The sequence below is a fragment of the Haliaeetus albicilla genome, chromosome 17 (genome assembly GCF_947461875.1).
Source record: "Haliaeetus albicilla chromosome 17, bHalAlb1.1, whole genome shotgun sequence".
In the NCBI taxonomy this organism is placed as follows: Eukaryota; Metazoa; Chordata; class Aves; order Accipitriformes; family Accipitridae; genus Haliaeetus; species Haliaeetus albicilla.
In genome coordinates, this window is record NC_091499.1 from 24,645,230 (window position 1) to 24,655,719 (window position 10,490).

The window sequence follows — 10,490 nt, forward strand, 5'->3', positions numbered from 1 at the left end:
CAGCCACGGACCCGCAGCCCTCATGCGGGGCATTCCCTGCGCGTCTGCCTGCAGCACAATTTTTCCTCTCAGCAGTAAAGTACTTTTAGCAATTAGCTGGACCGTTACCATTACATTTAAAAGGCTACTGTCAGCTTACAGATGGCCCTCTTCTTTTTTCACTTTTTTTTTTTTTTTCCCCCCCCAGAACTTGAAGTAAATAGAAATATTTTGAAAGGTTTGGTGGGCAGGGGTGTTCTGTTCCAGTAAAGACAGCTGGGTTTAGGCAAATAAATATTATGTTACTGTGTAATAGCCGCAGCACAAACAATGCGGCACCAGGAACCTAACAGCAAAACTACCCAAATTAAAAACTGCATTTCTGTCCCCAAGCTGAGAAACAAACACAGAATGTAAAGGGAGATTTTTTTAAACTCATCTCAGATTTAATAATTTCAAGTATTGCTGGTAGCAGTAGTAAAGAAGTATGTGTTTAAAATATAAATTTTCAATACTGAAAGCAAGAATGTAGACTGCAGGGTATAAAAGTTGCCCAAAACAAAACTCTTCCTTTCCAAAACTGAAAGATAGCAGAAGAAATCTGATAAACATTGGACTCTTGGGGTTTACACGGGCCTAGTCTGAAGTATGCGTACAGAGCAGGAAAGCAATTCTTCTGTAAGAAATAGCAATCTTTAAAATGAATCTTTTTGTTGGTTTCCATCCAAATTCTCTTCATTCTTAGTTGGCAAGATCACACCAGAAAGCCAGCCTTCAGCTTGCAGTCGAGGCTTAGCAGCAGCATCACTGTACAATGTAAAGTAAAGATTTCACCAGATCTATACTGTCTTCCACTGCAATTACAGAGGTTCACAACAAATTAAGATAATAGTTTCATCTTGTGCCGACTGCATGATTCTAGCGCCATAGGTTTTGGGAGCTCCCTCAGAGGGGTCATTTGGAGACTTCCAGTGCTCACGTTGTTCAAACAAGCAAAGAAACAGTCCTTGTTGTGTATTTGTCTACACCTAGTATCCACTGGCCTTCCTGACAAGCCCAACAATGGCATCTTTTGTAAAATGTGTAGTTTTATTATACCTGTCTCAAATTTGGCTTGCCTAAACAGTCTATTTCGTCTGGTTAGTTTGCAGCATAGTACATCATAGCAAAATATTCTTCTTCAGCTACGTAATCTAGAGTGAACCCAGAGTTTATCAGCCTCCTTGTCCAACTTCCTACATCCCATAACAAAGTCCTTCACTTCTCTGCTGATGCTTTCAAATAAACATAAGAGGCTTTTCCTAAACACGGGATTTATACAACAGGTCACACTGGGATCTCATTCGTAGGAGAAATCACACTGTAAAAGGGATGGCCAAAACCAGCACAGAGGGAAATGCTAAACAGCTTGCCAACGAGGGGTATGAGATAATACAATTCAGAAAATGTTGCTGGGCTAGAGGAAGGCTTGATAAGTATCAGCCCACTTCACCCAGGACAACCCATCTGTGTGAGCTGGGCATACCATACGGCTGGCTGGGAGGAGAGGACTTTTTCTGCAACTCACAACAGAAACCAGCTGCGCCACTCAAATATTGGTGTTCACACGCATTCCTTCTCGATACGCTGTCTTTCGAAGCTCCATCTACCAGAGTTTTGTGGAAAAGCCTCAGGATGACAGAGCATTTTCCCTTCTTATCCAGAGCAGGCTCCTCGCTGCAGTTCACGCAGAATCAGCCTTGGCTAGGGAGATCTGAAAAGCTGACCTAAGCTGTTGGCTTCCTGTGCTTCCTAACGCAACGCTCTCCCCTCTCACCCCTCAGGACGGCGGTGTTTATTATCACAGCTGATTTTGATGGCAGTGTGGGGATTTGTTTTCTTTCCTTTCATTTGGCTTGCTGCAGGGGTCCTGCTGGGAGCAACAAACATCCTCATCCATTCGCACAGATCAAAACCCACCCTGATGTGATATTTTGGGAGTGGAAACCATCAGCTTCAAAGGAAAACTGACCAGAAAAACAGTTTCTGAGCGGCACTGCTGATTCCAAAGCTGTAGAGAGCAGTTGAGTGGTGTTAATATGATCCCAAGAAAACAGCCTCATAAGCTACCCAAAGGGAAAAGAAGCCCCTGCAGCCCTTGCACATGCCTCATAGTGCAGAGCTTGGCATTGATGTGCCTCCTGCCTCCATATCTTTAAACCAGTCCAGGCTCATCAGTGATCGTGAGGGGATTTTTAGATCTGCAACCAGCACATCTTCAAGGACAATCTCACTTCCACCAGCTGTGGGGCAGAGCCGCCGTGCATGCTCCATGCACCCGCATGTCACAGCCCAGGATTGGTGCCAGCCAGCATGCTCCCAGGGGAGCGCGGGTGCCAGGGAGCACTTCCCTGATGTCATTTGGATGGGATGGGAATTTACCCACATAAGCGTGAACGGCCCCACATCACCTGGCCCCAGCATCATGAACGCTACCTTGTTTTCCTGGTTTGTAAGTATACCCAAAGAGCATTCTGAGGTCAATTTTACCTTCTAGTCACTTCTTCAAAACTTGCACAAAGAGGTACAGAGTTACAGCAGCAAATAATTATAGAAGTATATTATTTTTTAATAATGTTAAGATTCTCTTGTCACTCTCAAGGGAGAATGGCAGTCCTTTAATTGAATAGGAGGGAGATATTCACATCCCTGAACATGGGAGTATTGGACATCTCCCAGTGACAGTTCCTGCCATGTGGTCTAAAATTCCTGTTTTCCTTTCCCCAGGCTTGCAGCAAATGAAAGCATTTGTTTAGGGGGGAGCCTGTCTAGAATGACGCTGCTCTGAATAGCAGTCCCATGGAGAACAGAGAGGAAGAAAACACGGCTTAGGTAAGAGAGGTGGAAGGCAAAAAGGTTGAGTCCAATCTTTCTCAAGATGTTATGAATATGAAAAGATGTAGATAGCCCTGGAAGAAGCTTAGCAGCTCCTGTCAGCTCCATCACAGGAGGTCTCTTTCTAGCTCACCTGCCCATGGGCGACCAGCGGTCCAAGCATAAATCCCAGGTGCAGCTGCATGAGGGATATGCTGCCCATATTTTTATCACCATCAAGCCTGTGTCGGTTGTATGCAAACCTAGAGAGGGAGTAAAAGGCAGGGGAAGTCACGCCTGTGTGTGACAGAGTGGAATGGCAAGATGAGAAACGCTGGAAAGAGACATGACTCCGCTGAGGTCACCAGGGCTCGGGGCTGCTCTCGTCAGCTCCAGCTTCAGACCTGGGAGCACCGTGGAGGATCTGGGCATACGTAAAAACAGGGTGTGGAAGCAACCTTATCTTGTTAGCTGCTTTCCTGTTTTACATTTGCTGCGGGGCTGCTTTAAACCACATCCCAGGGGCTGGGTAGGGTTAATGCAGAGCTATTATGCCAACTCATTCCTGCCTCCCTGGCGAGGGAATCCCCTCCCTCATTTTTCTTAGCACCCAAGTGCTGCCAAGGGATCATCACGGGGCTTAGCACAGAGCTCATGTTGATGCTGTCTCACTGTAGATTGTACTGGGTTGTTATTCCTGTGCTCTTCTGCCTAAGCAACAACTGCAGTAACTTTCCACCCCCAGGCTAAGTCACCATCGAATCCAAACCAGGATTTCCATGCGGTCGCACACACCTATTTCTGGCCATATTTTGCTTTGTTTGCCTCAGTTAGTCCAGGCAAGAGATGTGAAACTCTGGCCAGTGAGTAAATCTGCCCTAACCTTTGGCTGGCAGCTGGCAGATGGACGGACAGACTCCGGGCATGGAGGGAGCGTGCCCAGATGTGTCACTGCCAAACTGCCTGGTGCAGGAGAAATATCCCTTGTCATAGCCGGCTTTTTTTAACTAGTCTCCACAGATCAAAAGCCCTGTAGCCAAACTAGCGTTGTTTGCCTCAAAACCATTTCCGTCAGAGGAAAGAAGAGAGTACCTGCTTGGGGACGTCTGCTGTACACAGCCACTTCAGGCAGAACAAAGGGAACTGCAAATAGAGGAGCCTGCATCCTGAGAGGGGCAGCCAGAGTAACAAGCCATGTCTTTCCCAAGCCATTTTTGCTTTTGTCTCCTTTCAGCAGGCCTCCTTGGTCTCAACCGTCCATGCAACCATTCAGAGAGGGGAGAAGAAAGCTGGGGTTTTACACCATTTGGTACTAACCCTGGGAGGGATGCCCAGCCACCTCCCTCTCTCATCATCATGTAAAGAGCCTCATCAGATTTACGCTGAGTTTTTGTGGGCTCTCACTGCCAGTGCCACAACTACAGTGGTCTATTCTGTTTAAGGGTGCCATGGAATTCACACAAGGCTGCTAAAGCCTGGCTGCCTGCACAGTTAGTGGGGAAAAGCAACCAAAACCCACCTGAAGCCACCCCAAGAAGGCCATGGGCAATGTGAAACACAAGCTGGTGGAAAACAGCAGGTCAGGGACCGGTAGCATTGAGTAGTTCTGCTTCTTTTGGGTGTAATACAGCTACAGCATGGGCCTGGGTTGATTCCCCTGAGGAAGGAGGGATCTCCCCAAGGAGGGGTTTCTAAAAGAAGCTTGGTTTCTGCAGCCAGTTACTACACAAAACTTGGCAACTTGTAGCACAAAGCCTTTTGAAGGCCTTTTTTTCGCTCCTGTCTCTGCCCTTACCACTGCATGCACATCATGCCCGGGACCCCAGAGAGGAATCAGGGCAGGAAAACAGTTTGACTAGGAAATCTTTCCAACATCAACATCCTCCATCCTGGGGCCTTGCTTTCCGGGAAAAGAGGCACTTTCTGTACACACTTGCATAGACTGGGCTTAAAGGCAAAGACCCCTCTTGTAGGTTAAAAAAAAAAAAAAAAGTTAAAAGATATTCTACAGACTAAACAGATAAGGCTCCCTGAATACTCTAGTGATTTATTTAGCAGCATTTAGCAACATATTTATTTAGACTGGGGCCACAGGATCCTGCACCAGACTGCATCTCCGTCAATGCTGTGGACTGCTGCTCCAGTCCTCAGAGAAAGCTGTGTGTGTGATTTAGGGACACACAGGCTATTCAGACTCCCAGGACCTGGGGTAGGACACCCATGGCTATACAGATCCCTAAGGCTTTTATGTCCTCACCTTTAATTTCTACTGGAGCAGCAGAAAGCTGGCTTGATCAGCTGCCATGACTTCTCCATGTAGCCAGTCCAGCTAGGGCAGAGATAAGAAACTGAGCCAATGCCTTAAGGCTCAAGTCGAACTGGTAGTGGCTGGTCCTGAAGAGCAACCAAGCAGGATCTGCTGAACTACACCAGTTAGTTGAACCGGTGGTTAAGAATTGCCACAGCATTGCTGTCTCTCTACCATGCCCTGTCCATCCTCAGTCTCAAGGCTGATCAAAGGTAGTCCTTGAAGCAAAGTTACCCAAACTATGCTTCCCTTAGGGAAACATATCCCTGCCCAAAAAAGAATCCATAAAACAGCGACATTAATGACTGCCATGCTGAAATATTGCCATTTCAATAGAAATACTATTAATTCTGCGAGGCAGGAAGGCATGAGTATTTTGAGAGTGCAAAACACCAAGAAGCAGGTTACTTCACAAGTCTGAGATGCATATTATTTTGAAGGAAGTTCTGTCCATGACTAAAAATAAACCTATGCCATTTCCCTGTTTGAACTTCCTGTAGATCTTTAAAGAATACAGAGACACAACGAAGTCTTTCTCTTTGAAGGAAACACTTGAGATCATTAGCAACTTGCCTGCTGGGAGGTTCTCAGATCCAGATGTCTTTGTGGTAAATTTGCACAGAGTGTTTGATATCCTATTTATCCCCTCATTTACAAACCATGTGCAACTCATAAAGTCAGCACTGCACTAAGAGAGGCATGACTGGTGGAAGCTCTGCTTACAATAGACAGGCATTGGATTAAAATGAGGTTTCATTGTTAAGTGAAAAGTTAACTTCCAGACACAGTTCTTAATTTAAAACATCTGAAAAATTAACATTCTTATTTGGGCATTTTTCCAGGTCAGATGGTAGTGCCTGTATGCTCTCTGGACAAACTGTCTCATCCGCAGTAAGTGGCTAAATGTTTGGCTGGCTTCTCTAATGTATGTAAGTGAAGAAGTATGTTGTTTTTATTAATCACCCCAGAATTAGTTCAGCATCCCACATCATAGGTTTTTGTTTCACTGCTGCTTCCGGCTTGCTAAAACCAGAGCACTTGTGTCACACTCTCTGACACTTCCCCCACACTTCGGCAGTTTCAGATTTGGATGACTCAAGTTGTTTTCATTTTGGATAATTTCTTGAATCCCTTCAGCACTTGTCAAATCTACATCTTAAATATGCTATTGGTCTGGTTGGTTTTTTTTCTAGGACAAGTTAAGATCTCTTAACTCATTTATATTCCATAAGTCCAAACAGACTGAAAACAGAGAGGGAATGCCTGCAGAGCGCTTCCTGCAGTGGATCCCCATTTCTTCAGTTTGGTTTCCAGGCTTTCCTTATTACATCTTCAAACAGCACCTCTATTCATGGTCATTGTGAGCTTGAGCAGTCTGTTAAAGGGAGTGACTTGAACGTCAGCTTGATGGAAACTTGGGCTTACAAGACTGATGAACTTAACATGGACTGAAAAGGACTCCCGTAAGCCATGCAGAAGAATTGTTATTAAAACTTATAAATAATCTTACTGTTCTATTTGGTGCTGATAATGTCTCTGCTGGGAATATCAACCAGTTTTGGGCACCAAGCTTTAAAAAAGATGTAGAGTAATCAGACAGGAAGAAAAATGTGAGGGTGTAGGAAACATGACCTGCTAGGAAAGGTTGAAGTTGATTAGCCCAGCAAAAAAAAAAACCAAAACCTAAGAAGAGACGTTAAGAGCCTTTAAGGACAAGAGAGATGCAAAACAGGAGAAAAGAAATTATTTATATGTTCTTTGGAGACAGGACAAGAGTAATGCATTTTGATTGCACCAAGAGAGACTGAGGGTTGGTGCTAGAGACAGCTTCCTCTAGTTATAAGGACAGTAAACAGTGGAAAAGGTTGCCTGGGAAGGTTGTGGAATATCCGTCACTTTCGGTTTCTAAGAACACAGGACAGATGCAAGTTGGAAACCATTCTGGTATAGCTGGACCTGCCTTTGGGCAAGGACTGTGGACAAGTTCATTCTTCAAGGCACCTTCCAGAGCTATTTATTTAATAGCTGGTGATAACATGCCTCATAGATAGAGAGGATTAAATATTGCATACTACGAACAAAATTATCTCAAGAAAAGAAGAGTGGAAAAAAAGGCCTTAGGCATTGTCAGGTTTTGGGGAGCTAGAGATGTACTTTAGTCTTCAGAGTCACCTCTTCTGCTTTCATTTTGCATAAAGTTAATATAAATGATCACTTTGTAGGCAGCACTTAGAAGCCTGTTGACTCACTTAAGCGGGATAAGCTGGGTGGGTGCTGGAGTCATTTCAGATACCTCATCGAGTTTCTCATATCTGTCCCAGTGGTGGGCCTCATGAGAGGAAGTACGTGTATTGTCTGGCTAAGCAAAGGGTTGTGCTATAAAAATCTTCAGAATCTTTCTTGAAGAGATTCAAAGCTTAAAGTAAAAGTTAAAAAACAAAACAAAACAGGCACACAAAAATCCCACCTCTAGGGAGCTGAAGTTTAAGGACCACGTACAGAAAGGAAGAGAGAATTAAGCTGGCCATAAATGTTTATACTAAAAATATTAGAGACATGATCACAGTTCAGGTCATGGAGTCTCAATTTATCATGTCTCATGCCGTGCACAAGGAATTCAGAGTGTCCAGGTGGGAGAGGAGGTTGCTGGATTATCCCCCTTCCCATGGAAGAAACAAGAAGAGTGTTTGTCTTGCAAGGCCAACAGGGCCAGCTTTCAGAATTCCGGTTAATTTCTTTCACTTCTTAAATCGTCCAGTACTTTTATATAAGCCTCCTAAATTTTCTTCACTGTTACTTCAGTAAAATCCAATACCACGTCCATCACCTTAAGGTGCCTTCCCCAACAGCAACTCATTAACAGATTATCCAAATTCTGACTTCACTGGCACACAGGATTTAATGAACTGTGGAGATTCAAAGCAGAATTCACATGATGGGAAAATTGAGGTCTAAAACAGCAAAGACGTAAGATGACATATTTCTAAGGGCTTCACAGTCTTTATTTCTGTGAATATTCTCATCTGTGCTAGTATAAACTGGGAACAACTTCACGAAATATAGCAAGTGCACATCAATGTAGTCCCACTGTGACATCATGATCAGTCCTGGAAGTGCTCTCATCAATTATCATTTAGATGCTACCTTTTTTGAAAGCCTCTGGCAATAATTGAGATGAAAACAACTTAAATAAAGGCACTTCAGAGTTCTACTCACTGCAGAATGACACTTTATAAAAAGAGAATACCTATATTTTTTCATTTATAAAGCTGATACACTTTCCAAATGCATACAGCAAAGTCAAAATACTTAAAAACAATAAAGCATTTCCAAGATCAATATTGCTAGCTTGGGGACATTATATGAAAAGTGGATGAGTAACATGAAAAAATGGCATTTGAAAGCTTATGGGTACACTGGAGATAAAGAAGCAAAGGACTGCTTAAAATGACATACAGGCTGTTTTGACTGTCAAGATTTTCAAGCCATGGGAAATAGACTTGTAATAGCAATTAATGCTTCCCTTTCCTTTCCAACATACTCAAATCTGTCACAATAGCAAAGTTCATCCAGAAGCAAACAAAAAACTTGGAGAAATCCCCATGTATTTTGGTACTAGCGTAAGCCTTAAACTCAGGTCTGACCAATTGGAATGGTTTGTACTTCTTTAAATAACTTTCAATTAGGAAACTTGTCTTTTCATTGTGCTCTATGGACCACTTAAGTCTCTCATAAACCACATGCAACTTAGTAATTTACTTTTTTTTTCAACTGGAAAGCTGGACGGGCCTGAGTTTCCAACAAGTGTAGTTTTAAGTTCTTAGGTTTTTTATCTGAAACAGAAAACTAGGTTTTGAGTCCATTCAGTACAAAGCAAAAGCATAGTCATCAGACATATCTAATACACACCCTAAATCTGCCAAGTTTGCGTAACAAAAAAAGGGGAGGAAAAAAGGGAGAAAAAAGAGAGAATGGCTTCGTAGCTAAATGACAGCAGTAGGTGAAGATGAATGAAGAGAAGTGAATACTGTGTGTTTGTATTGTGTGGAATAATTTATGGGGCTTGAATGTCTTTGAACGCTCTTACCATTGATATATGAATACTTTTGATCGAGGAAAACACCCTTGGTGAAGAATGAAGAAATTACTAGATTTCAGTATTCCAAAACTACCTATGAAAAACCCATGCTGCATAACAATAAAAATCACAGATTCTTATAAATTAGTATAATTAGTCATAGTTATATAAATGTAAGTATACATTCAATTTGTATGTACCTATTAAAGGGAAATATGTTAAAAGAGAAAACTGTTTTTCAGAATAAGATGTAACATACTGAGCAAAATTACAGCACAAATAGGGAATTCTTTTAACAGAAGAAAGCCTGAATGCCATTGCAATAGAGGACCCTGGGGCTGCCAGCATGGACAGTATTGGAGTGAGGGCTCACCACAGAGCACGTTTCTCCCTCTTGGCCACCAGTGAGAGTGCTAACACCGACGTCCCTTTCTCTAGCAGCAGCTCCACTTATGTAGAAGTGCAGATGGCTAACGCCTGTATATGCTTATTATTGGCGTCAAAGACAGTGATTTACTTAATTTACTTTTTTTTCTTTTTTTTACGCTTCGTTTGGCCCAGTGAAGCAATTCCAACAGCCTGCTGCACAGTTCAGGCAGCCAGGCCAGCTCGCTCATATGTTTTTAACACTGAACAGAGGCTGTTTACGTGAATGAGAAGGGGCATCTATAAGGCAAGGGACTTCTTGGTCCCCTACTTCTTTTATTAGCTACCTGCCAGGTATCCTGGAGTCCCCTGAATTTGTGCCTGAGCCTCATATTACTATTCTAGGTCATGAGTTCATCAAGCTCCTCACAGCTATTTCCACCACTTCCTTTATTCTTATGTGAATGTTTAAATATCAAATGTAAATGTTGTAGTTACTAGATATGTGATACATCATCAAATGGTATTTATGGGACGTTTTTGAGCATCTCACCCAGCTTTTGACTGACCAAACACTTGAGAACTATTTCTAGCATTTCATTTGTAACTTCATGCAGCTACTAATTTTAAATAAAAAAAACAAACAAACAAAAAAAAAACAACCAACCTTGCTACAGCATGGTTGCTTCCTTCCTTGCAACTTTGAAACAGCTCCATAATTGTCCCAGCACCGATTATATCACTGTCAATAACTGATCCTTAGACTGGAAAATGACAGCGTTAGCTATGCAGCATAATACCAGCTACCATGTTTGCTGACTGAGGTTCTAAGACAACTTTGCTCATTGGTGTACAAGTTGGTGTAACTGCTAGGAAAGCTGGCAGGGTTTGTAACTCTGCAAAGGC